Genomic DNA, 24,561 nt, shown 5'->3' with positions numbered 1-24,561 from the left:
TACAAATTTTTTGAGTGTATATAGTTTGTGCTGTGTATTGAAGGTGATGCAGGGTGGAGTATTATTTAGTACACGGTTAAAACTAGTGCTGTTCTATTTTACAACAGAGAGGCCAAAATTTAATGGGCTGAGATTGTATTAGGGGAATTTGAACAAAATAAAACAAAGTTTTTTTGTTTATTTTTTTTTTTACTCAGAAATTATACAAATTAATGATGCAAGGCTTCTTGGAAAATTCTTGCATGTGAATCTAAAGAGATGTTAGATAGTTTCTCTCCAACATATTAAAATAAAACTCAGCTTGGAAAGAGGTTAGATAAACTTTGGAGGACCCTCAGGTTCTTGAGTCAGTGATTCTCTGCTGTAAGCAAGTAAGACAGTATGGATTTGAAGTGGATATGTCTTGGCCAAGTCTTTCTAGAAGCCAAGCTAGTCATCTGGTTTTAATGAGGCCCCTTGGAATGCAAGAATTTTAATGTTTTGCTTTAGGGCACTTTAGTTTTAATTATTTGTATTTGACATGTGTTGAGCAGCAACTAAGCATCTAGTAATTAACCAAAGACAGCATTTGGGCAATGCTGGCCTTCTTTAGGTTGAAGTTTAAAATGACAGCATCTTTCAGGTAGAATAAGGGTAAAGAACTGTAATGATAGGGCATTGGTATTTCCAATGAGGCTTGAAAAAATTCAAAATAATCTAGGGTTAGCATGACCTTCTGTCCACTTTTTTTTGTTCATAGTTGGTCTTTCCAAATATGTGAAAAAAAATAGTCTGAATCATGTAACTTAAATGAGAGGATTGTGAATATTTGATCATATCCAGATGTTTTCAAGCTCCACTAACTAGAGACAAAAGGGCAGAAGATTAGATCGCATCAGTTAAAGGACAGTTACTTCATTAAGGTGGAGTAAATTAGTACCTACACTTTTTCGAGTCTAAAGACCTGGTTTTTAATGTGAGCATGTTTTGTAGATATCCACTAGGTAGTAGTGATGCTTTCAAAAGCTTCTGATCAGGATAATGTGTAACAATAAAAAACTATCAGGTGGTCAGTGATATATTAAAATAAGTTTATAATTTTAAAATTATATCTATAGGCATTAGAAAAAATAAGTATGATTATGAGAAATACTGTTTACTGAATCTATAAAAATATCCATAATGGATTTTAAGATCTCTTGTTAATTACTTTAAGAACTCCTTGAAGTTTTCTTCATTTCAATGATGAGATTTAATTATTAGAAATTAATCTGTTTAATACCAATTTACTATTTAAATGAAGAAATTCTCATCATCCAGGGGCAGCTGGGTGGCTCAGTCAGTTAAGCATCCTGCTCTTGGTTTCAGCTCAGGTATGATCTCAGGGTCATGAGATCAAGCCCCACATGGAGCTCTGCACAGTCTGCTGGAGATTTTCTTCCTCTGTCCCTCCCCCTGCTCGTGGGCGCTCTCTTTCTCTCTCAAATAAATAAATAAATAAAATCTTAAAAAAATATCCTCATCATCATGCAAGCCTATTTTAGGAACACACGTAATACTATATAAATACAAACAAATAATTGATAACTGAAAAGCAATGAATATACAATTGACCCTTGAGGAACACTAGCTTGAACTGCATACATCCACTTATACATGGATTTTGTTTTTGAGAAAACAGTACAGTACTATAAATGTATTTTCTCTTCCTTATGATTTTTTTTTAGATTTTTTATTTAGTTATTTGAGAGAGGGACAGAGGGAGTGAAAGAGAGAGAACACGAGTGGGGGGAGGGGCAGAGGGAGAAGCAGACTCCCCACTGAGCAGGGAGCCCAACACGGAGCTCGATCCTGGGACCCCAGGATCATGACCTGAGCCCAAGGCAGACATTCCACCAACTGAGCCACCCAGGCACCCCCCATTATGATTTTCTTAATAACACTTCCTTTTCTCCTTCTTCCTTTATTGTAAGAATTCAGTATATAATATATACACAAAATATGTGATAAATGGCTTCTTATATTATTGATAAGTCTTGCTAGTCCACAGTAGGCTTTTACTATTTAACTTTTTGATGAGTCAAAACTTATGTGTAGATTTTCAACTGTGCAGGGGGATTGGTGCTTCTAACCTCCTCATTGTTCAAGGGTCAACTGTACTTCAGAATATACTGGGAATATATCATAGAAAAGGGTTATTCTTTATCTGTTATGATAAGCCAGCATATGTTCCACTGGCCTATGTTAGAAAAAAATGTAGAATCTGTTATGTCTTATGTAGAGATAGTTCTAAAGTTATATTTCTTAGATGTGAAAATATTCTTTACTTTTTTTATTAGGTTAAAGCCTTTTTTTTAAAAAAATGTTAATTTTACATTTCTCCATTGGATGATGTTAATCAAAAGTGCTTAAACATACTCTTGAGAGGTTGTTTGAATCTGTTTCCTTATGCATACACTTATTTTATAAGGAGAGTTATGTTTTAAGTGCATAAACTGTACCTCTTACTCGTTTTCCTTGTGAACGTAAGAAAAAGAATGAATGGAAGTATCAAGTATATCTGTATTACTATTGTAAAAATAAGTTGCTTATGGCACAGAAGTTACATTCTGGTCGTTGAATTCACATAAAGTATATGCAGTGAGACTGTGCTCATGTCCGTTTCATCTGCTTCCTCTAGCAAGAAACAGGTTGGCTATGCTATTTGGCCAATGCTATAGACTTTACAAATTTAATTGTATTAACATCACAAAGTAGATAATATTTCTATGCATCACTGTATTAAGAGGAGTTGGCAAGTTATATACTGACCATTTTCTTGCTCTTTTTTAGTCCGACCAGATCATTTTCTTAGAGCTATCTATGCAACTCCATTAGCAGCAGAATTAATAAATTTTAGCCTTCCTGTTCACAGGTATTGACCAGTTGGACAGATTAAATATTTAGAGCTGGCTGATTCTTCTTTGGTCATATAGGCAACCAGAGTTAACATGATTAATGCTAGATTATTGAATATCGAGTAGGAGAATTCAGTTAAACACTTTAGTCTGTTCATTAGGGTTTCCTGAAAAAAACAGAAAGTGAATAGCATGAAAAAAAGTCTTTTAATAGTATATTCATAAATTTTATCAGCAAAAATTTAAGTATTTCCTATCATCCTGAGCTTAGCAAATGACAGCTTCATCTTGCTAATTATGAAAACTAAAACTTTCACATTATCTCTGACACGTTTTTCTCTTATACCATATATCAAATTCATCAGCAAATTCTGTCATCAATAGAGTCAAAATGAACATAAAATCCACATATTCTCACAATCTATTTATTGCCTTGTCAAGGTGCCACAGTCTTTCACTTGAAGTATAGCAATACCCTCCTAATAAGTGGATAAAATGTTGAGTAATGTGATGCCCAGTCTGTAAGAGAATCACAGTATAGTGGTTGAGACAGAGAAGAACTTAAGGTGGTGTAAGACTATATATGTGTGCATATATATAAGTGCGTATATATATATTTATATTCATGTTTATCAGGTGTGCACTTATTTTAAGCATACACAGCTTTACAAAATATAGAATAAATAAAAAAAACTCCAATACCATCAAAACAATACATATAATTGAAATGCTCTAAATAGATATATTCATCAGTAATCCTCAGTGCTGCCAGGAACTACAGTGGTTCAGGCTGTTCCTCCAAATCCACAAAATGTGGTTATCAGAGCTTCTGAAGTCCAAGTATTAGACAGGCTTAAATACCAATCTTGAATCCTGTCTATGGTAGATCATAAATGCTGATTTTCATTCTTTGGAAAAAAAGCATATTATTTATTCTCACTAAGGTATAATCATCATTCCTACCAAAACAATGCATATGCCAAACAATTTTAGGTTTTTAATTTGTAATGTATAATACAAGCTAAAGAAAGTTGATCTTATAGGATTAATAATTATAGCCAAATAAGAAATCCATCAGAATTGTTACACATTCAAATCTGGCAAATGGAATTTTCACTCAGTTTTTGTTTATTCATTGTATCCTAGTTTCTAGGCACTGTACTCAGTCCAGGAATCCAGTAATGAATAGCACAGAGACTCCAAACTCTGAGTTCACACTTATATTTCTATGGTGTTTCAAGAAAAATGGTCCTTGCCGTATATCTGTGTGTTTTTTTTTTCTTTGTTTGCAAGAATATAGTTAACAACTGCTTTATTTATCATCACTTAAAATGATATAAAACATTGTGCCTTATATAGAAATATAAAACAATAAATTATTAGATATAATTAGCTTATGAAATTGTTGTGTGCTACATTTTACAGCTTGTAATTTCTACCAAATGTTTGTTTTTATTAGTGCCATTAAACATAAATGTTTGTTTGACTTAAGAAAGTTCAATAGAATTCTTGATACATTTTATAATAAGCTAACTGTGGTTTTTCATATGATATTCCCTTCATATATATAATATTATTTAAAAATAAGCTTTTGTAAAATATGCCAAAATGTTTTTTATTGTAATGTATATATTATTAGTAAATTGCTTATTGCCATTTTATATGCCATCTGCTAAGTACTAAGTTTATATTTACCAGGAAAATAACTACTTTGGTAACCTAAGTCATGTCTTCTTCATCTTCTTCTTAAAGTTGGCAGTAAGTGTAGGCGTGTGTCCGGGCCACTTGCCCAGCTGTACCAGTGGTTCCCTTTCATTTCCTTTCCCTGATTCAGCAGCCAGCATGAGTGACAGGATGGTCACCAATCTTCTAGACAAAAAATAGCTTGACAAGAGTTGGTGTTTCCACTGTGTTAGTCATATGGGAGTCCTCTCTGTGGTCAGTACCTGTATGGAAAAAGAATGAAAAGTGTGTTTTCACTGATAACATCCCTTCAAATATATTTTGTTTCAAAGAACAACAAACCACAAAGATGATTCCAGTCAAGACATCCAACTGTTTACTCTGAGTCACAGACCAGCTACCACAAACTGAGGTAAGGGATTCCCTAAGTAGGTATCTCGGTTTTCTATAGACGCTAAAGGCTCCTAGATACGGATTTGAGTGGCCAAGTTTTATTTAACTTGCTGACTTTTAAATTTCATTCAGTGACTTTTTTTGACTACTCTGTGCAAGACTCAGAGCTATGTTCTATAATACATAGAAAGTGGAATAAACAGGAGTCCCCACAATTAGATAGTTTATAGGTATTATCAGATGAGTGTAAGAAAATACAAAATTAGCTACATCATTAGACAGATTGTAATTAGCAGCTTAAAAGAGTGTTTGGGGGACTTAGAGGAAGAAGGGATTGCATCTTTTTAAGAATACAAAGAAGACTTCACACAGATAGTAACATTGTCAAGTCTTTGTTGGAGAATTGTAGAATTTCCGTGCTTAGGAAGAGGGTGACTTTTTAGGGAGAAGGGATATCATGAGCACTTGTTTTAGAGAGAAAAGATCCGGTTGGATTGGCCTGTTGGATGCAAGTAGAGAATTACTAGGGCTAAATGTTGAAAACTAAGTTGGCTTTAAATTTGGGTGCTCACTTTTGAACAACTGTATTTAATGTGGCAGCCATTTTATTTAAGTGTAATAACATGATCTACGTGTGATTTAGAAAAACTAATCTGAATTCTTGATTAGAATAAAATGGTGTCACTATGACTACAGAAATGAGATCAGTGAAGAGATAGGAGGAAAAAAAGGATATAGTGTAAGGTAGGGAAAAAAGGAACCAGAAGGGAAGAGTTGACAAAGTAGGAATTATATGATTAGCTGATCATGAGAGACATTTGATAGAAAGCACCAAAAACTTTTGACTTTGGCCTAGTATAATCCAATTGTTTTTCACAGATTGAGGGATATGTGAATGGATTTGGCTTTTGCACTATGGAGTTTGAATTTCCAGGTATTTCTCCAGGTAGTTTATTTAGTGGACAATTGAAAATAGAGAGCAGGAAGTTGAGAGAAAATTGGAAATCATTCAGTTTGAGGTAATTATGACAGTTGCTAAATGACAAGCTAAAGGTCTTTATTTTCTTGACAATGCTATAGCATATTCAGTGTGTAGTATGATTAGCTTTGTGCTACATTTTCCAGTGACTTCATATTCATTTTGCCTCATTCATGGGTTCTAGCTGAAAATGCTTATGCAGTGGCTGGTGGAGGTTGTCATATTGCCCATATCCACTTATTCATTCCTTCTTTACTCAGCCAATAATAATAGATTTTATGTGCTCAACAAGGTAGTAATTACAGTGTAATATAAAGATGAATGAAATCAAGTTCTTGCCCTCACAGAACTGAGTTTGGTTGAGCAGAGTAAGAAGTCTTTTCTAGTGAGTCTCGTTTTAGAATCATCAGTTCATAATTTCCATTATATTGATGAATTTGTGGTCAAGGCTCACTTAGAAATCAGTTAGCTAATATATTTACCAAAAATATCCAAGAACCATTTAGAAAGTGAATATGAGAAAAGGAGAATTATTTAAGAGTCTGTATTCATGAGAAATAAAATCATACTTTGGCAATAATTGCCCTTCTCTGGAAAATCATCTTTTTCAGTTTGGCATACAAAACAATTTGGACTGTGTTATTTGTTTATAATAATAGTGAAGTTTTATACTATTTAAATCATACTTCTGATTCTTGAACTTAATATGCTACTGTCTAAATTTGTTTTAATATGTCACATTAGATTTATTTCATTTGGAATGTAGAGACTGACTTTCATGTTGCTAGGTATTTATTTGTACTTTTCTTTTTCTTTTTTTTTCTTTCTTTTCTTTGGTCTACTTGGCTTTGCTTTTTTCCTCTTTGCTTTTTTCTTTTTTCTCTTTTTAAATTTTTTAAATGAATTGTGAGACAGAGATTCTATGTCTGCATATATAAATAGCCGTACAGCCGTTATTGTCTTTTGGCTCTAATAATACAATTAGTTTCATTTAATTTACCATAGTCTTGGTAGACAACAATAATTGTATGGAATATAGAAAGAGGCACCTCTTGATTGTTTAATTAGACTTTACCAAATAAGGCTAATGCTACCAAATGTTGTTACCTGCAGTGCTGACACCTTGGTAACATTAGCAGTTTTACAAGCCACCAGAATGAAGGTATGTTTTCTGCAGGTTTAAAGCTCCAAAACTCTTAAAAACATTTTTGAGCTTTTGAAAACCTTTCCTTAATTCCAGAATTCCATTTCAACTTAAACTTTGTATACCTGAGTACATTATTTGTCAATGTTAATATTTAATTTCTTCTCCATTGTAGTTAAGGAAAAAAGAAAAATCAGGTAATAATACTACTAGTAATAATTATTTTTTGAGCATGCCACCTCTACCTAGAAAAAATAATAGATAGGCAATATGACATGACATTCAATTTCCATTTTCTACTTTGTCACCTTTACCTTTCTGGATTACTTATGATTGTAAATATATAAGAAAAACTTTGGAATTTTAAAACTCTAAGGCCACTACTAACAGCATTAAGAAAGAAAAAAGACATATAGCTCTTGCCACTATCTTTTAAGGTTTATTTTGGGGGGTCAGGGCTTACCAGGAACGCTCTGTCTCTTCTATAATCCTCACAAATGAGATTGTTTAGAAACTATCACTAACTTGGTGAGAGTTTTGCAAGGTACAGTGTCTGAGCAAGGACTTCTCAGGGATCATATCACAGAAACTGAAGTAGCAGTAAAAAAGTCCACTAACATGGAATATTTGGAGTACTCAGAGTAGGTGCCCAGCATCATTTCTCTGTAAATTTCTTGAGTAATATCTATAATTAAGTATCTCCAAGTATTTTGTGTACACATAGCATTATATAATTCCATGCTCTAATTAGTTCCTCATGCAAAGATCAAAGTTTTTGAAAATATAATGGTTTCTTTTTACTGGACTTACTTTTATCCTCCTCTTTTTCCACTTTTTCCATTGGGGATACACTCTCCAAAGTTGTTTAAAAAGAAAAGAAAACACCTTTAGACCTTTGGGTTTCCTTATTCAGCCAAGGAAAACATTGAATATGAGCATCAAATACTCCAGTAACATCTCTATGATTTGTCATTATTTTCCTTCCTTTGAATTTTCTTTTAAACAGTATTTAAGTCTATAAAAGACCATGGTCCCCCAAAAGTCAACAATTTGCTTTAAATTAAGTTTTTATTAATTCAGTTCAAGTTTTTAAATTGGAAATTGAACTTTGATGGTTACTCTATACAATATACTGTTCATGTATTATGAAAGTTCCAAAACTTATAAAGGAAAATGGAAATAAAGTTTTTGAAAGAAACTTCAAATGTTTATGTACAAAAATACATATAATGGGATAAACATATAACAGAAAAAGTTCATAACTTACTAAAACAATTTCCATTGAAATGAATATTTTGTATCCTTTTTTAAGAAGATATTAAATTAAAAATGTTACATTTAAAATACTATCTGTATATTCAATTTTAAAGTGACATGGGGTTAAGAGTTCAAAAATTGGTGCCTGGTTGGCTCAGTCATTAAGCATCTGCCTTCAGCTCAGGGCGTGATCCCAGGGTCCTGGAATTGAGCCCCACATCGGGCTCCATGCTCTGCTGGGAGCCTGCTTCTTCCTCTTCCACTCCCCCTGCTTGTATTCCCTCTCTCACTGGCTGTCTCTCTCTCTCTGTCAAATAAATAAATAAAATCTTAAAAAAAAAAAGAGTTCAAAAATTGTTAATCATGTATAAAACCAAAAGAGTATAATCTTCCAGAAACTAAACCTATTTTCTTTTTAATTGATTTATTAAGGATTTTAAGTAGGAAATCTTTATTTAGCTAGTATATTTGGAATCTATGTGTTAAATCCATTGGTAGGTTTTTTTTTTTTTTAGAAGATTTTATTTCTTTATTTGAGAGGAAGAGTGAGTGAGAGAGAGAGCAAAAGCCACGGGGAGAGAGGCAGAGGGAGAAGCAGACTCCCTGCTGAGCACGGAGCCTGATGTGGGACTCAATCTTAGGACCCTGGAATCATGACCTGAGCTGATGGCAGACGCTTAATCAACTGAGCCAGCCAGGTGCCTCTCCATGGGTAGTTTTGAGGAAGAAAAGGTAAATTAGGTAATTGGTTCTGACTTGGAAATGTCCCCTCAAGTTTTAGGGGGAAAAAGTTATATTGTTTCAAGAAATAAATGGTGATTTTTCCTTGAACAAATGTTCCTGGATATAAAAATGTTAATGGACATAGTAATTTCCTACTCTTAGGTATTTATTTGTAGCTGTATGATTTCTTTTTAATTTTATTTCTTTATTTGAGAGAGAGAGAACATGAGAAGGGATAGGTCAGAGGGAGAAGCAAACTTCCCTGAACGGGAAGCCTGATGCGGAACTCGATCCTGGGACTCCAAGAACATGACCTGAGCCGAAGGCAGTTGCCCAACCAACTGAGCCACCCAGGCGTCCCTAGCTATATGATTTTTTACTAGAACTATCAAATTGAGTTAATGCTTTATATAGAAATTAAACAGTTATTATATTTATATAGAAATTAAACAGTTATTATATTTAAATTTTGTGTTCCGAATCTTTTATCAGATTCAATTCTGCAACACCTCAATATTTAGCAGTAATGGGAAGGAAATCCACCTCCACAGGCCTAGATAGCAAGAAAGTTGAAAATAGTGTAGTTTAAAAATATCTAGAATAAGTCAAATGAAAAAACTGCACAATTCATGTTTTATTTTTATCTTTCAGTGTGTAGACACTTTTCACATCACTGATGGGTAAAGCCTGAGTTCATTTATCCAACTTTTTATTAAAATGTTTTATATTATAAAGGTTGACATTATGATCATTAGAGATACTCACAAAAGCAAAAAAATGTAATATTATACTTTGAGATGTTTTCTAACATGAGATTTTGTTAACCTGTGTACTCAACTGTTTTTACAAAGTAATTGGTAGAAGGCTATTCTACCAAAATCCATGCCCCCTCCCTCCTGCAGATTATAGATTTTAATTGTAGCCATTGTATCCCTCTGATGTGGCTGAGGCAAATTAAAGCTGAACGGGAGTATGTGCTCAGCAAAGATATAGGATGGTTTTCTTTTATGGGAGCATGACCTGGCAGTCATGCATCAAATTCTGTGACTCTTTGATAACTGAGTAGCAAACTAAAAATGATATAACATGTGCTCTTTCCTTACCGTTAGGGTATATTTTAGTATAAACTGTCAAAGAGTAAATGTTTAATTTACGTATCATAGTAAAAGATCAATTGCCCACTTCAGGTGTTAAAGACTCAAAAGAGTGAATTGCCTGGTCTATTCTTTTGGTGGTTTTTTACCTCACGAACACAAACTTGGCATTATTTTTCCTTTGTTCTTGCCATTGAATGACTGAATATTAAAGATGATATTTTTTCTTCACGGTTAGCATTTCTTTAGAGACCCTGTCCCCCCACCCCACATACCTTTTTGGAGTACTGATCATGTGAGGACATGACATAAATTATTTCATTTAGTGTTTTTCAATTCTAAAATTTCCATTTTGTTCTTTCTGATTGTTTTCATTTCTTTTTTGAGATTTCTTTTTTTTTTAATTACAAGCATATTTTCCTTTGTGTCCATGACCATAATTATAACAGCTGCTTTACAATTCTTGTCTACTAATTTCTGCATCTGGATCATCTCAGATTGGTTTCAGTTTCTTGAATATGGGTCAAATTTTTTATTGTGTCCTGGGCATTGTAAAGGAGAAAATTGTAGAGATTCCACTTTGGGTGATAGTTTTTAAAAAGATGATTGCTATTTCTCTGTGTTAGTTTTCCATTAACCAGGCTGAATTCAAACTCAAAACTTCCTTTTCTGGGGTGGGTCGACTTGGAAATCTGAATGTTTAACTCTTTTAGCTTTGCCTGGACTGTTTAGTGTCTGCCATGTACATGCATCATTCAGGTGTCAGCCAGAGATTCAGACAGAGCTTATGTGCAGAATTTGAGTTTTTTGAAACATGAATCTTTCCTTTTTGTCTTTCCTCTTTCCTTCCCACTTGTTATGGTACCCCCTAAACACGTTCCTGTGGTTCCTCAAGGCTCTGAGTTTTCATAAGTTCTTGCCCCTTCACTTTCACAGACTGTGCTCCACATTTAGGTAAAAAGCTATTTTTAAAAAAAAGGAAAAGAAAAAGGGAAAATCTTCCAGTGACATTTCCATCTTCCAAATGGTGACTATTCAGGTTCTTCTGCCTGCTCTTGGTGAATCTCCAGTGCTTCCAGATGATTACTCATTATATTTTTATATCCCCCAAAGACAATAATTATTGTCTGTTCAAGGAAAATTCTGATAGAAGCTACTGTATCACTGCTTGGATGGAGGATGTCCTCCATAAATTTTCATATCTAATTTTCTGATAAATTTATCTCTAACAGAGAAGAGTTGTTTCATTAAATTCATGACATATGTATCTCTTTTAAGAATGGTTCTCTTCAAAATATCTTCAACTTACTGCGCAATACTATGAAGAGGAAACAAGTTTTATTCATTATAATTACTATTAAAATGTCTGTATCTTACAACAATATGCAGTCGCTATTAACATTTGCGGAATTTTGTTCAACCACCTTCACATAAAATAGGGCGGACCTGACCATCTAAAATCTAAAATACACATATCAAAATATGTATAACAACATATATTTAAAATCACTTTAAAGATAGATTATATTTTTACATTTTAACATTCAAAATGGGTCTTTTATCTAATAGTTCTTGCTATTTTATAATAATTGCCATTTTTGGATATCTTGGTGGCACATACAATGGCAACTGTAATTGATATCTTTGATTTAGGAAATAATTTAAATATTTTCCCTGTATTCATCTAATAAAGAGGGAATTGCAAACTGTTGTAGAAAACATGCCCTTTTGTGTTCTTTTAGATTTAAAAATATATACTTTAATAGTGATGAACCGAAGTTACTATGTACTTACTTCATTCACCTTATTGCAACTTTTTTAAATGCATTACATAACAAAAAAATGCAAAAAAATGTTAATCTGGATTTCTTTTTCTATTTGCCATCATGAATATGTCTCTTTGTGTGGAAACAGAACAGTAAACATTAAGGAGTAAGATAGCATCTTCTAGAATGACAGAAACTAGCACTGTGCTATAAACTCAACACATTAGGGGTAAAAACTCAAGAAAAAGATCATATTCATGTGGGTTACAAAATAAGGTATAAATATCACCATTTTTTCCTGATATAGAAATTTTCAGCTGTAAAAATTAATGACAAAGAGAAAGCTTTAAAAAAATAGATAAAAGGAATGTGTTTTTGAAACCAGGCATTTTGCCAGTTGTGATTACTGTCTTATTCTACAAATATGTTTTAAAGCCAAGCCTGTCAAATGAACTTGAAAAAATTACCAGAATTATGAAATCTTCCACGAAGACAACCGTCCTGGGATCCCTGGAGACTCTCTCATATTAAGTCTTGTATGGTGGCCAAAAGCAGTCAAAACATTCTCTATTCACATTTTCTTCACTGGGTCTTCTCATCGCAATTTTAACGTTAGAAGGATGTTAGTGCTGGATGCTATAGATCCTAAGCAGTTAACTTATTTATTTACATTTCCCAGTTATGTGGTGGAGGGGGAGGATGACCTATTGACATACTTTTGGAAGAAGGGATGAACCTAGAAAAGGGAAGAAATGTAGGAGACTAAAGATTCACTAAAGAAGCTTATAGATACTTCATTGTATCAATAAAAATTAGAGCTGCGTAGCAAGGAATTATCAGCGTTGAAAAATAATTGGTAAATTCTAGCTTGTAGTCCCATGTTTTAGCAGCCTATTTGCTCTCAAAAGAAATATTTGAATCCTTTTGTACTTGTAGACTGTGAGTAATATTTTTTAAAAATTTGAGATAGACACACACCTGGTATTTGACATCATTTGATATGACTTGTTTTTCAGCATAAAGTTATGCTTTTATTAAAAAATACTTTTTAATATATTTAATAAATTGCTATTTTGATTTACATTTTTTTTCTGGTGAAGATGTCTCTTACAGCACGTTGTACGTTTCTAGAGATGAGGCACCGTGATGTGTCCCTCTCTGTAAAGCCTGGAGTATGCCTTCAAAACTGAGTTAGCCGTACCTAGAAGTCCTCGCGTATCCTAGATTCTTTCAGTATTTTCCTAATTACGGAGTATTAAAGGAGTCTTAGCCCAACAACTGAGAAGCAGATGACCACACAACACATGTCTCACACTGGCATGCTTTCAGCTTTACTAACTGATTTCCAGCATTTTTTCCTGCTTGTCATTTCTCAAAATTGAATTCCTGTGGGAAAAATTTTTGCCTTGATCTTTCCACCCTTTTTACTGGGCTTAACCTTGCCATCACAGCCCAATTTCTGGGTCCTTTCATCCAATCAACAAATATTTACTGAATACATTTTATATGCCGCACACTGTTCTGAGTGCTTCCTACATATGCCTGAAGCAAACACTTATTGCTTCCCTTATACAACTGGCATTCAAGCGGGAGGTGGGGAGGAAGACCATTAACAGTAAATAGCAAAAAAAAAAAAAAGGGGGGGGAACATAAAATAGTATGCTAGAATGAGGTAAGTGCTAAAGAAAAGAAAAAGCCAGCGTAAGGGATATCTGCAGTAAAGAGAGCTAGGAGAGTTGTTCCTTGCTATTTAGAGAGTGTGGTCACTGAGAAGGTGATGTCTGAGCAAAGCAAGGAAATAAGCTTGGAGAAGACTGTTCTTCACAGAGGGACCACCAGCACGGAAGCATTCCTCACACTGGCAGAGAGTAAGGAGCCCAGGAGTTGGAGCAATCGGAATGAGGGAGGGAGTCACGTAAGATGAGGTCAGAGAGGTAGTAGAGGGGTGAGTCCAAGCAAGGTGGGCACCATGACAAAGATTTGTTTTCATTCTGAGGGAAAGTGGGAGTCAAGACAGTGTTCTGTTCAAATCTTCCAAGCATTTACTAGTCTCTATCTTTATTTCCCCTATTAATAATAGGAGTGTGTTGAAATACCTCATTCTAACTGTAGATTTGTCTACTTTCCCTGTAGACTTATATATTTTGCTTTAAATATTTTATTAGGTGAATATAAGTTAAGACCTGTCCTATATCTCTGGTGAATTCAACCTTAAAAAATTATTATATAGAGCTATTTTTGGTAAAGCTGCTCTGTGTTCTAAAATCTGTTTTGTCTGAGAGTAATATACAGCTACTACAGTTTCTTTTGGCTACTATTTTCTGGCTTTTTTTTTCTTTTCCCACTTTATTACTTCCAACTTTTCCTAACTATTCACGGATATATCTCTTAAAAGAAACAGATAGCTGAATGTTTGTTTATTTTTTTGTTTTCTTTATTCCTTTTTAATCTAATCTGATAATCTTTTTCTCTACATGACACATTTTTTTTACATTTGTAGTTATTGTGATTTCTAGGTCTTCCATATTTTTATGCTATTTCATTATCTTTTTAAAATTTGAGTTGATTAATTTTTGTCATTATTAGCTTTAAGCTTTACTCACTTCATATACTGATTTGAGAATTATAAAGATAATTTCAGTGTTTAAAGTTTATTTTTGAACATTTAGTATACTTATTCGATTAATTAGTGAATACTAAATTATTAGATTCATTTCCACTGGAAAACACCAGGAAAACAAATTTCAAATTTAGCTAATATACATTGGACCTTAGGAAATTCCACTTTGATTCCTTTACTCTTAATATTGTCTAGTGCTCTAGCTTTGTTCTTTTGTTAGAGAAGCTAGATATGAGCAGTGGAAGGAGCACCCATAGGCAGAGTTCCAAGTCCTTGAGTGGGGAGTGATAGAGACACGAGCTGGAAGCAAGGACAGTGATAAATAGGTTACACATCAGAAACCTGAGAACACAACATCCTGACCTTGTGACTTCCAAGATCCTGGGACTAGAAGACCAAGACTGCAGGTGCAGAGCATGTGCTCACCTAGTCCATCTCTACCCCAGGGTAACCCCTAGATCCATCATAATACATTCCCATTGTGGTTATAGCCCCCACTCCCCTCCATGAAGAAAGGTTGCCCTGACAGTTCTGGTACAAACCTTGTAGGGTCAAAAATTCTTCCTCCCGACCTGTGATTCCAAATGATTGGAAGCAGTCTCCATTAGAGACCTTCCTGTCCATGACACAAGACCCTGCAAACACCAAAGGAAAGGACCCCTGTGGCCTTAGGCCCCTCTGGGTCTGCCTGCTCTCCCACTTTGAGAGTGTATTGTCCTTAATAAACTGCTTTATGCTTGCTACTTTCCTTCTGATTGTCTTTATTCTAGTGCATATCCCCACCTAAATTGTTTGGTGGGTTCCTTTAGCGGGGAATCTGAGAACCAAGATCTTCATCTACACAATGCAGACTCTTCCATGGGTAACACTTTTTACAAAAGTGAATCCAAATTAAAACATCATTATAAGTTTTATTCATGTTTTATAGTTATTTTATACAGATGGTAATTTTAGGATTTGTATACTTTTTTTTTTTTTAAAGATTTTATTTATTTATTTGACAGAGAGAGAGACAGCCAGCGAGAGAGGGAACACAAGCAGGGGGAGTGGGAGAGGAAGAAGCAGGCTCCCAGTGGAGGAGCCTGATGCGGGGCTTGATCCCAGAACGCTGGGATCACGCCCTGAGCAGAAGGCAGACGCTTAATGACTGTGCCACCCAGGCATCCCAGGATTTGTGTACTTGTTTAACAGTTCTTTGCTCATTGTAGCATTTTGTAATGTTTACTTTCTTTATGGTGGAGTTATTTTTCCTCTTCCTACAGTATATCTTTTGGAAATGTCTTTTATGACAGACTGTTAGTGGTAAACTTTTTCCTCTTAAACTGTATTTCTCCCTCATTCTTTTAGTTCAGCTGGGCATATAACTTCAGTTTGATAGTTATCTTCATTTTTCTGAATCTTGTGAAGGTACTAGTTCACTTTTTTTTTTTCATTTTGATTTTTATTTTGAGAAGTGGCTATTAGTCTTTCATGGTTTCTTTGTAGGTGATCTCTTTTTATTTTGACCTGTTATTAAGATCCTCCCAATATCTTTGGTTGCCTCCTGCTTATCCATGCTGTGCCAGTGGATATCTTTTTATTCATACCAGCTGGTATATGTTACACTTTCTTTATCTATGTATTTGTGGAGCTTTTCATCCATTCTTGAAAACTGTAGTCAGTTTTTCTCAAATATTGCTTCACCTTCATTTTGTTCTAGTCTCTTCTTGTTTAGGTGTATGTTGGAAATGCTCCTTCTGTTCTCCATGTCTCTTATCTTCCTTTACTTGTTTCACTTTTCTCTTTGCAACTTTTGGAGTTAGATCTTAACATCTATGCTACACTTCAAATATGTTGTTTTCATTGGATTGGTTCTGTTGTTCTGTTGAATTTTTTTTTTTTTAATATTTCTTACCTCTTTTTTTTTTTTTAAAGATTTTATTTATTTATTTGACAGAGAGACAGCCAGCGAGAGAGGGAACACAGCAGGGGGAGTGGGAGAGGAAGAAGCAGACTCTTAGCAGAGGAGCCTGATGTGGGGCTTGATCCCAGAACACTGGGATCACGCCCTGAGCTGAAGGCAGACGCTTAACGACTGCGCTACCCAGGCGCCCCTGTTCTGTTGAATTTTAAATCTCAAAAATGTACTTTTTTTCTTTTCCAGAAACTAGATTTGTTTTCCCTTCTCTCCTCCCCCATCTGTTTATTTTTATAGTATCTCGTCATTTATTTTTATTTTAATATGCATTTAATTTCTTTAAGGACATCAAAGATACTGTATTTCTTTAAACATACAGAAATTTTCAAATTTATTTAATAGACCATTGCAGCTTGTTCAAGGCTTAAAGCATCCAAATATTTTGCTGATACTAGCATATGTCATCAAGTTAGCTAAACTTTTATTTTCGTTCATTGCTTAGTATTCCCTGCTTAGGTTTTAGCTCATAATATGCTTATAAGTTGTATATGTGTGTGTGTGTGTGTGTGTGTGTGTGTGTATGTGTGTGTGTACATGTATTTTATAATTATTGGAAAATTATTTTAGCCTTTTACCTTGGTTACAAATAGATACAACATTTAGTACAGGAAGAAGAGAGTATTTACTTGCATCGTTTTGACAGTATGTGTGACTGTCTCTAAAAAATTGACCAGATGTTAATCTGAATGTAACAAAATTACCATGTTATTAAAAACAAGAGGCATTTAAATTATTTTTTAAAATCCAATTTGGGTGGCTTTTTAGTTAATTAAAGTTGTCTCTAAAATTATTTGGAAAAAATGATATTTATTTTGCTTTATGTAATTATCCATGATAATGTGAGAAAGTTAACAAGTATTTGTTACTATTTTTTTAGATCTACTTCACTGTGGTGATTCCCAGGTTGAGGACAGCAAAGTTAGATAATGTTTTAAGAGAACAGCTTTTATACATAAGTGCTGGATTATCTTTTCCTAATAATGTATATTAAATTTCTATTGTATCCATGTTTTGATTAAAACATATAGCCTAAATTTTTCAGTCTTTCAAGTCAACTATTTCTCAGAATATTATTCATGTTCCTGTGTCGTTAGTGGGCTGGGCTTTTAGGTTCTAAGATGATGTGAGTTTATCCATTTTTGAATCAGTTATTTTGACACCCTTGTTTAGGTGTATTCATATTTAGATTTGTTATGTCTTCTTGGAGAATTGTCCACTTTATCATTATGCAATGCTGCTTCTTAGGTTTAATTATCTTTCTCATTCTGAATTATATTTTATCTGAAACGAATATAGATATTCCAGCTTTATTTTTATTTGTGTCAGTCTGGTGTACCTTTCCCCATCTTCGCTTTTAACTTGTTGTCTTTATATCTAAAATACATTTCTTGTAGACGATAGGATTGGGTCTTGTTTTTGTTTTTGTTTTTTTAATTTGGAAATCTTCATGTTTTAATTAGTGTTATTTAGATCATTTACCTTTAAAGTAATTATTGATGTACTTGGATTAATATGTACCATGTTTGTAACTGTTTTTGTTCATTGCATTTTCCTCTGTTTTTCCCTCTTTTTCTTCCTTATCTAGTCTTATTTGAGCATTTTATATGATTTCATTTTATCTCTCTTCTTAGGATTTCAACTCTTGAAATTTTTTTCTAGTAGTTGCTCCAGACTTTACCATATACATTTTACATGGGTCTAGGTTCAACTCCAAATAGCATTATACTGTTTCATATGTAGTACATACCATACAACAGAGAATTTTTAATTCCTTCCTCTCGTCTCCTGCGACATTGTTGTCATTCATTTCACTTACATGTATGCTATAACCAGTCAGTACATTTATTATTAGCACTGCTTTGAACAGTTATCTTTATTTTTATTTTTATTATTTATTTATTTTAGAGAGAGAGTGCATGCGCACACATGGCATGAGTTGGGGAGGGGCAGATGGAGAGGGAGAGGAAGAGAATCTCAAGAAGACTCTCCACTGAGCACAGAGCCTGAGGCAGGGCTCTTTCTCATAACACCAAGATCATGACCTGAGCTAAACCCGAGAGTGGGCCACTTAACTAACGGAACCACTCAAGCACTCCTGAACAGTTATTTTTAGATCAATTAAGAATAGTAAAATTTTTTTAAATTTATTTTATCTTCACTTATTCCTTCTCCAGCACTCTTTCCTTTTGCAAAAATCCAAGTTTCTAACCTATATTGTTTTTTTCTGCCTAAGGAATTTCTTTTAACATGTCTTGGAGGTGCAAGTCCGCTAGAAATAAATTCTTTCAGTTTTAATTTCTTTATTTCTTTTTCAATCTTGAAGGATTGTTTATCCGACTATAGAATTCGAGGTAAATTTCTCTCAAAACTTTAAATGTTTTACTCCAGTTTCTCCTTGATTGCATGGTTTCTGATAAGATTCCAATGTAATTCATATCATAGTTCCTCTATAGACAAAATGTTTTGATTTCTTTGACTCCCTTCAGGATTTCTTCTTTGTCATTTCTTTCTTCATTTTAAATATAACAAGGAAAGGTTGTAGAGTTTTTTGTATTTATCCTCCTTCTTGTTCTCCAAGCTGGTTTGTGGATCTGTGGTTTGGTACTTGTTATAATTTTGTGAAATTCTTGGCCATTATTTCTTTTTAATATTTCTTTTGCTCTGTTCTCTTTTTCTTCTCCTTCTGGTATTCTAATTACATACATATTATACCTTTTGAAATTTTCCCACACATCTCCAATGAGATCTCTGGGTTTATTTTTTTTTCATACTTTTTTCTCCTTGCATTTCAGTTTGGAAAGTTTTGGTTGACCTTTCTTCAAGTTCGTTGAACTCCGCTTGTGTCACATTTACAGATGAGCTCAACAAAAGCGTTCTTCATTTCTGCTCTTGGATTTTTTATTTCTGGAAGTTCCTTTTGATTCTTTTATAGTTTCCATCTCTCTGCTTACATGACCCATATGTACTTTCATTGTATCTATTCATTCCATTAGAATCCATAATATATTAATTACAGTTAGTTTAAATTCCTGTCTGATAAATTCAACATCTGTGTCACAGTTGAGTCTGGTTCTGATGATTTCTTTTTCTCTTCAGACTGTATTTTTTCTTGGCTTTTTGCATGTTTTGTTTGTATTTGTTGAAAGCTAGATATGATTTGTCAGGTAACAGGAATTGAGGTAAATAAGCTTGTAATGTGATGATTTATATCACCATGATATAGTCAGATGATTTAATCTGACTAGAAGCTGGGATGTGTTTAATGTTTCATGTAGCTGGAGGTACCATAGGCTTCAAATTCTCCCAGTGAGCTATTTTTTTTTAATGTTTTTTTTTATTATATTATGTTAGTCACCATACAGTACATCCCTGGTTTCTGATGTAAAGTTCGATGATTCATTAGTTGCGTATAACACCCAGTGCACCATGCAATACGTGCCCTCCTTACTACCCATCACCAGTCTATCCCATTCCCCCACCCCCCTCCCCTCTGAGGCCCTCAGTTTGTTTCTCATAGTCCATAGTCTCTTATGTTTCATTCCCCCTTCTGATTATCCCCTTTCTTTATCCTTTTCTTCCCCTACCCATCTTCCTAGTTCTTATGTTCCATAGATGAGAGAAATCATATGATAATTGTCTTTCTCTGCTTGACTTATTCCAGTGATCTATTTTTGTCTTCTCTCTTGACCTTAGGCTTCCCTAAGTACTTTTCCTCATTCAGAGTCTGTGTCTTACAGCTCTTTACCTATAAGCTGTGTTACTGTGCTGGAGTCCTGATGGTAATATGTGGGAGAAGGTGAGTGTTCTATACCCTTATGGTTAAACTTCAGTCTTTTAATGGCTCTATCTGAAGACTGTGAGAGCATTTTTTTCCTTGCTCCCTATCTCTTCCTTGGTGCAGCAGCTTGCCATCTATTTCCTTAAAACTCTGATTCCTTTTTAATATGTGTTTTTCTTTCACTTAAGTGAGACATAAGGAATAGAGGCGACTGGAGTGGGAAGGATTTACCTTTCTCTTACTGGAGTAAGAATTCAGAATTATACTTTGGCGAAATCCTTTCCCCTGAAGGGTAGGTCTTGTATCTGAAGAAGGTTCCGGGCATATTCCCCAATGCCCTTGGCATCTCCATTCCCATCTCTGCATCAAAAAGACACTCTCAACTTTCTGCTATCACTCATCTACACTCTCTACTCATTCTGTACCTAAAGGAGTTTCTTCCTAAATTTCAAGCAATCTGGTGTGGCAGTAGCTGCTCTTTGGCACAATTTTTTGAGCATTTTTTCCTTTTTAATGTAAGTTTCCCTGCAACTTACTGTTTGCTTTTATTTGTTCAACAAAAGTATATACTTGCAGTATAGTATATACAGGCTGTGCCTTCACGCTCCATTTTCCCTCACTTCAAATTCTGAACTTTCCAAATATCTAACTATAGGTTCAATGCTTTAGGCCTCCTTTGGGGTTGATTTCAAATACTGTGAATTTTTCAGTTTTCAGAATAATCAGTCTTCTTTGGTCCTGTTAGAAATTCTCTACAATAACCCCTATATAATCCTGTAACTTGTATCACTACAAAGACATCCTGAAAAATACCTGTAGAATATTGGTTCTTTCTAGATCAGAACTTTATATGAATCTACTCTTTACTCTGGTATACTCAAAGGTTTGATGAAAATGTTCAAGCTTTAGAGACAAATACCTTCATGTGTTCAACATTCAGAAATCAATTCATGTAATCCATCATATCAAGAGACTACAAAAGAAACCACATGACAATATCAATAGATGCAGAAAGATCATTTGGTAAAATCCAACACCTATTCATGATAAAAACTCTCAGCAGAGTAGAAATAGAGGGAAACTCTCAACTAAATAGAGACTATCCACAAAATACCTGCCGTTAATATCCTAAATGGTGAGAAACTCAAACCTTTCCACTAAGATCAGATATAAGGCAAGGATATCCCCTTTTTGCTCCTTTTCAACATCATACTGAATCTTTGCTAAAAGTATAAAGCAAGAAAAGAAAATAAAAAGTATACAGATCGGGAGAAGAAAACATAAAACTGATTACATATGACATGATTGTCTATGTAAAAAAGCCAAAAGAAGCAACAAGACACGTCTTGGAACTAATAAATTATTATAGCAAGATTGCAGGATACAAGGTTGATGTAGAAAAGTCACTTCTTTTCCTTTTTTTTTTTTTAATAATGATTTTTTATTATATTATGTTAGTCACCATACAGTACATCCCCGGTTTTCGATGTAAGGCTCGATGATTCATTAGTTGTGTATAACACCCAGTGCACCATGCAATATGTGCCCTCCTTACTACCCATCACCGGTCTATCCCATTCCCCCACCCCCCTCCCCTCTGTAGCCCTCAGTTTGTTTCTCATAGTCCATAGTCTCTCATGTTTCATTCCCCCTTCTGATTACCCCCCCTTTCTTTATCCCTTTCTTCCCCTACTGATCATTCTAGTTCTTATGTTCCATAGATGAGAGAAATCATATGATAGTTGTCTTTCTCTGCTTGAAAAGTCACTTCTTTTCCTATATACTGACAATAAACAAGTGGAAGTTAAAATTAAAAACACAATACCATTTGCATTAATGTCAAAAAATGTACTATTTTAGTATAAATCTAACAAAATATGTATAAGATTTATATTAGGAATACTATGAAACTCTGATGAACAAAATCAAAGAAGAAATAAATGCAGTGATGTTCCCTGTCTAGTATAGGAAGACTCAATATTGCCAAAATTTCAGTTCTCACCAACTTTATCTATAGATTCAGTGCCATCCCAATCTAAATTCCAAGTTATTTTATGGATATCAACAAAGATTCTAAACTTTATGTGAAAGGCAAAAGGCCTAGCATAACCACCATAATATTGAAGAGAAGAACAAAGTTGGACTGACACTGCTTGATGAAAAGATTTACTATAAAGCTACACAGTATTCAAGAGAGTGTGGTTTTGCTAAGAGAATAGATAAGTTGACCAATGGAACAGAATAAAGAGCTCAGAAATAGATTACCAAAAATATAATCAACTCATCTTTGACAAAGGAGGAAAGGCAATACAGTAAAGATAATCTCTTCTACAAACAGTGCTAGAACAACTAAATATCCAATTGTAAAAAAATGAATCTAAACATAAAGCTTACACCCTTCACACAGATTAATACAAAATGGATCATAGTCCTAATTACAATGCAGAGCTATAAAATCCTAGAAAATAACAAAGGAGAGAACCTGCCTTTTTAGATACAACATCAAAGACAATTGATGCATAAAAGAAATAATTGATAAGCTGGATTTCATTAAAATTTAAAAAGTCTGTTCTGTGAAAGACAATATGAAGAGAATTAGAAGACAAGCCACAGACTGGAAGAAAATATTTTCAAAAGACACATCTGACAAAGGACTGCAGTCCCTTACCATAAAATCTAACAATCGCACTTGGTGTTTATTGGATAGAGTTGAAAACTTATGTCCACACAAAACCCTGCACAACAGATGTTAATAATGGCTTTATTTATAATAGCCCAAATTTGGAAGCAACCAGAATGTCCTTCAGTAGGTGAATGGATAAACAAACTGTGGTATATGCAGATAATGTAATATTCTTCAGCACTAAAAAAATTAGTGTTCAAAGCATGAAGACATGGGGGAAGCTGAAATGCACACTAAGATTAACATGTGAAAGAAGCCAGTCTGAAATGGCTACATACTATATGATTTCAATTATATGACGTTCTGGAAAAGACATAACTACGGAGACAATAAAAAGATCAGTGGCTGCCTGGTTTGGGAGTGGTGGGGAGAGATGAATAGGCAGAGCATACACAATTTTTAGGACCCTGAAATAACGTGATATAATGATAGGTATATGTCATTTATACATTTGTCCAAACCCACATAGAATGTACAATAGTAAAAGTGAACCTGTGGGTAAACTGTTGACTTAGGGTGATTATGAGGTGTCCATATAGGTTTCACATTGGTAAAAAAAAAAAAAAAAAAGTACCTTTCTGGTGAGTGATATTGATAGTAGGGGAGGCTGTGCATATGTTGGGTCAAGGAGTATCCCAGAAACCTGTACACCTTTCTCTCAATTTTGTAAACCTAAAACTTCTCTAAAAACATTATTCAAAAGATAATTAAAAACCCAAGCAATTAGTTAGTTAATTCTAAAAGAATAAGACAAACACTATTCAAAAGTAATTTACATTCAATTGGCTGAGATATATGTAATAAATATATATGTAATTTTAAATATATATGTAATAAATATGTCAATATGTAATTTTAAAAATTTAATACATAATTTAATAAAATGTTAAATGGTAAAATTCATTTTCAAAGGTAGTTAAAAAAAGCAACAATCAACAAAAAAATTTAAGAATGATCTAACACTAAAAATCTGAGGAGCCTCATGAATACTCTTGTAATCATACTTCTGGCCTTGGAAAAGCAACTAAAGTATCTTGGGATAATAAATATTCTTTCAGGTTTTACACAGAAAATATTTACTTTTTCTTTCTCATGTACTTTTGCTGTACTTTTTTATGACTTCTTTCTTTGTTAAACAGAAGATCCACAGTGTATTTGAGGCCAGTTTCCTGTAAAGATTTTTTTCCTTTTCTTTTTTTGAAATGTTTAAGAAATTGATTTATCATGCACAGAAATTTTATGAGTTTACTATTAATCAAACTGAATTTAAAAAATGTAAACTTACATAAGCTCATAAGTAAAAACAACAAAAAAACCCAGCTACATATTAAATCAATAGTGAACATACTTCCTTTTAGAAAATAAAATAAATATAGAATCTAAATCTTAAACTCAATTGCTAGAAAGAACAAAATGGATTCTAATTTTGGGGGGAACACTTAGAATATTTTTACTTAAACAATGAACAAATAAGATAGCTTTCCAGTTCCTACAAGACTTATATATCTAAATTATTCATAGAAAATTAAATATGTGTTCTAAGCAAAATAATCCCTTCTTGCACAAGGGATGGCATAAAAATGATTAACCTTTATTTGAGAATTTAAC

This window comes from Ursus americanus, chromosome 3 (assembly GCF_024610735.1).
Source record: "Ursus americanus isolate L20-20 chromosome 3, mUrsAme1.1.p, whole genome shotgun sequence".
NCBI lineage: Eukaryota > Metazoa > Chordata > Mammalia > Carnivora > Ursidae > Ursus > Ursus americanus.
This window is presented reverse-complemented; position numbering follows the sequence as displayed.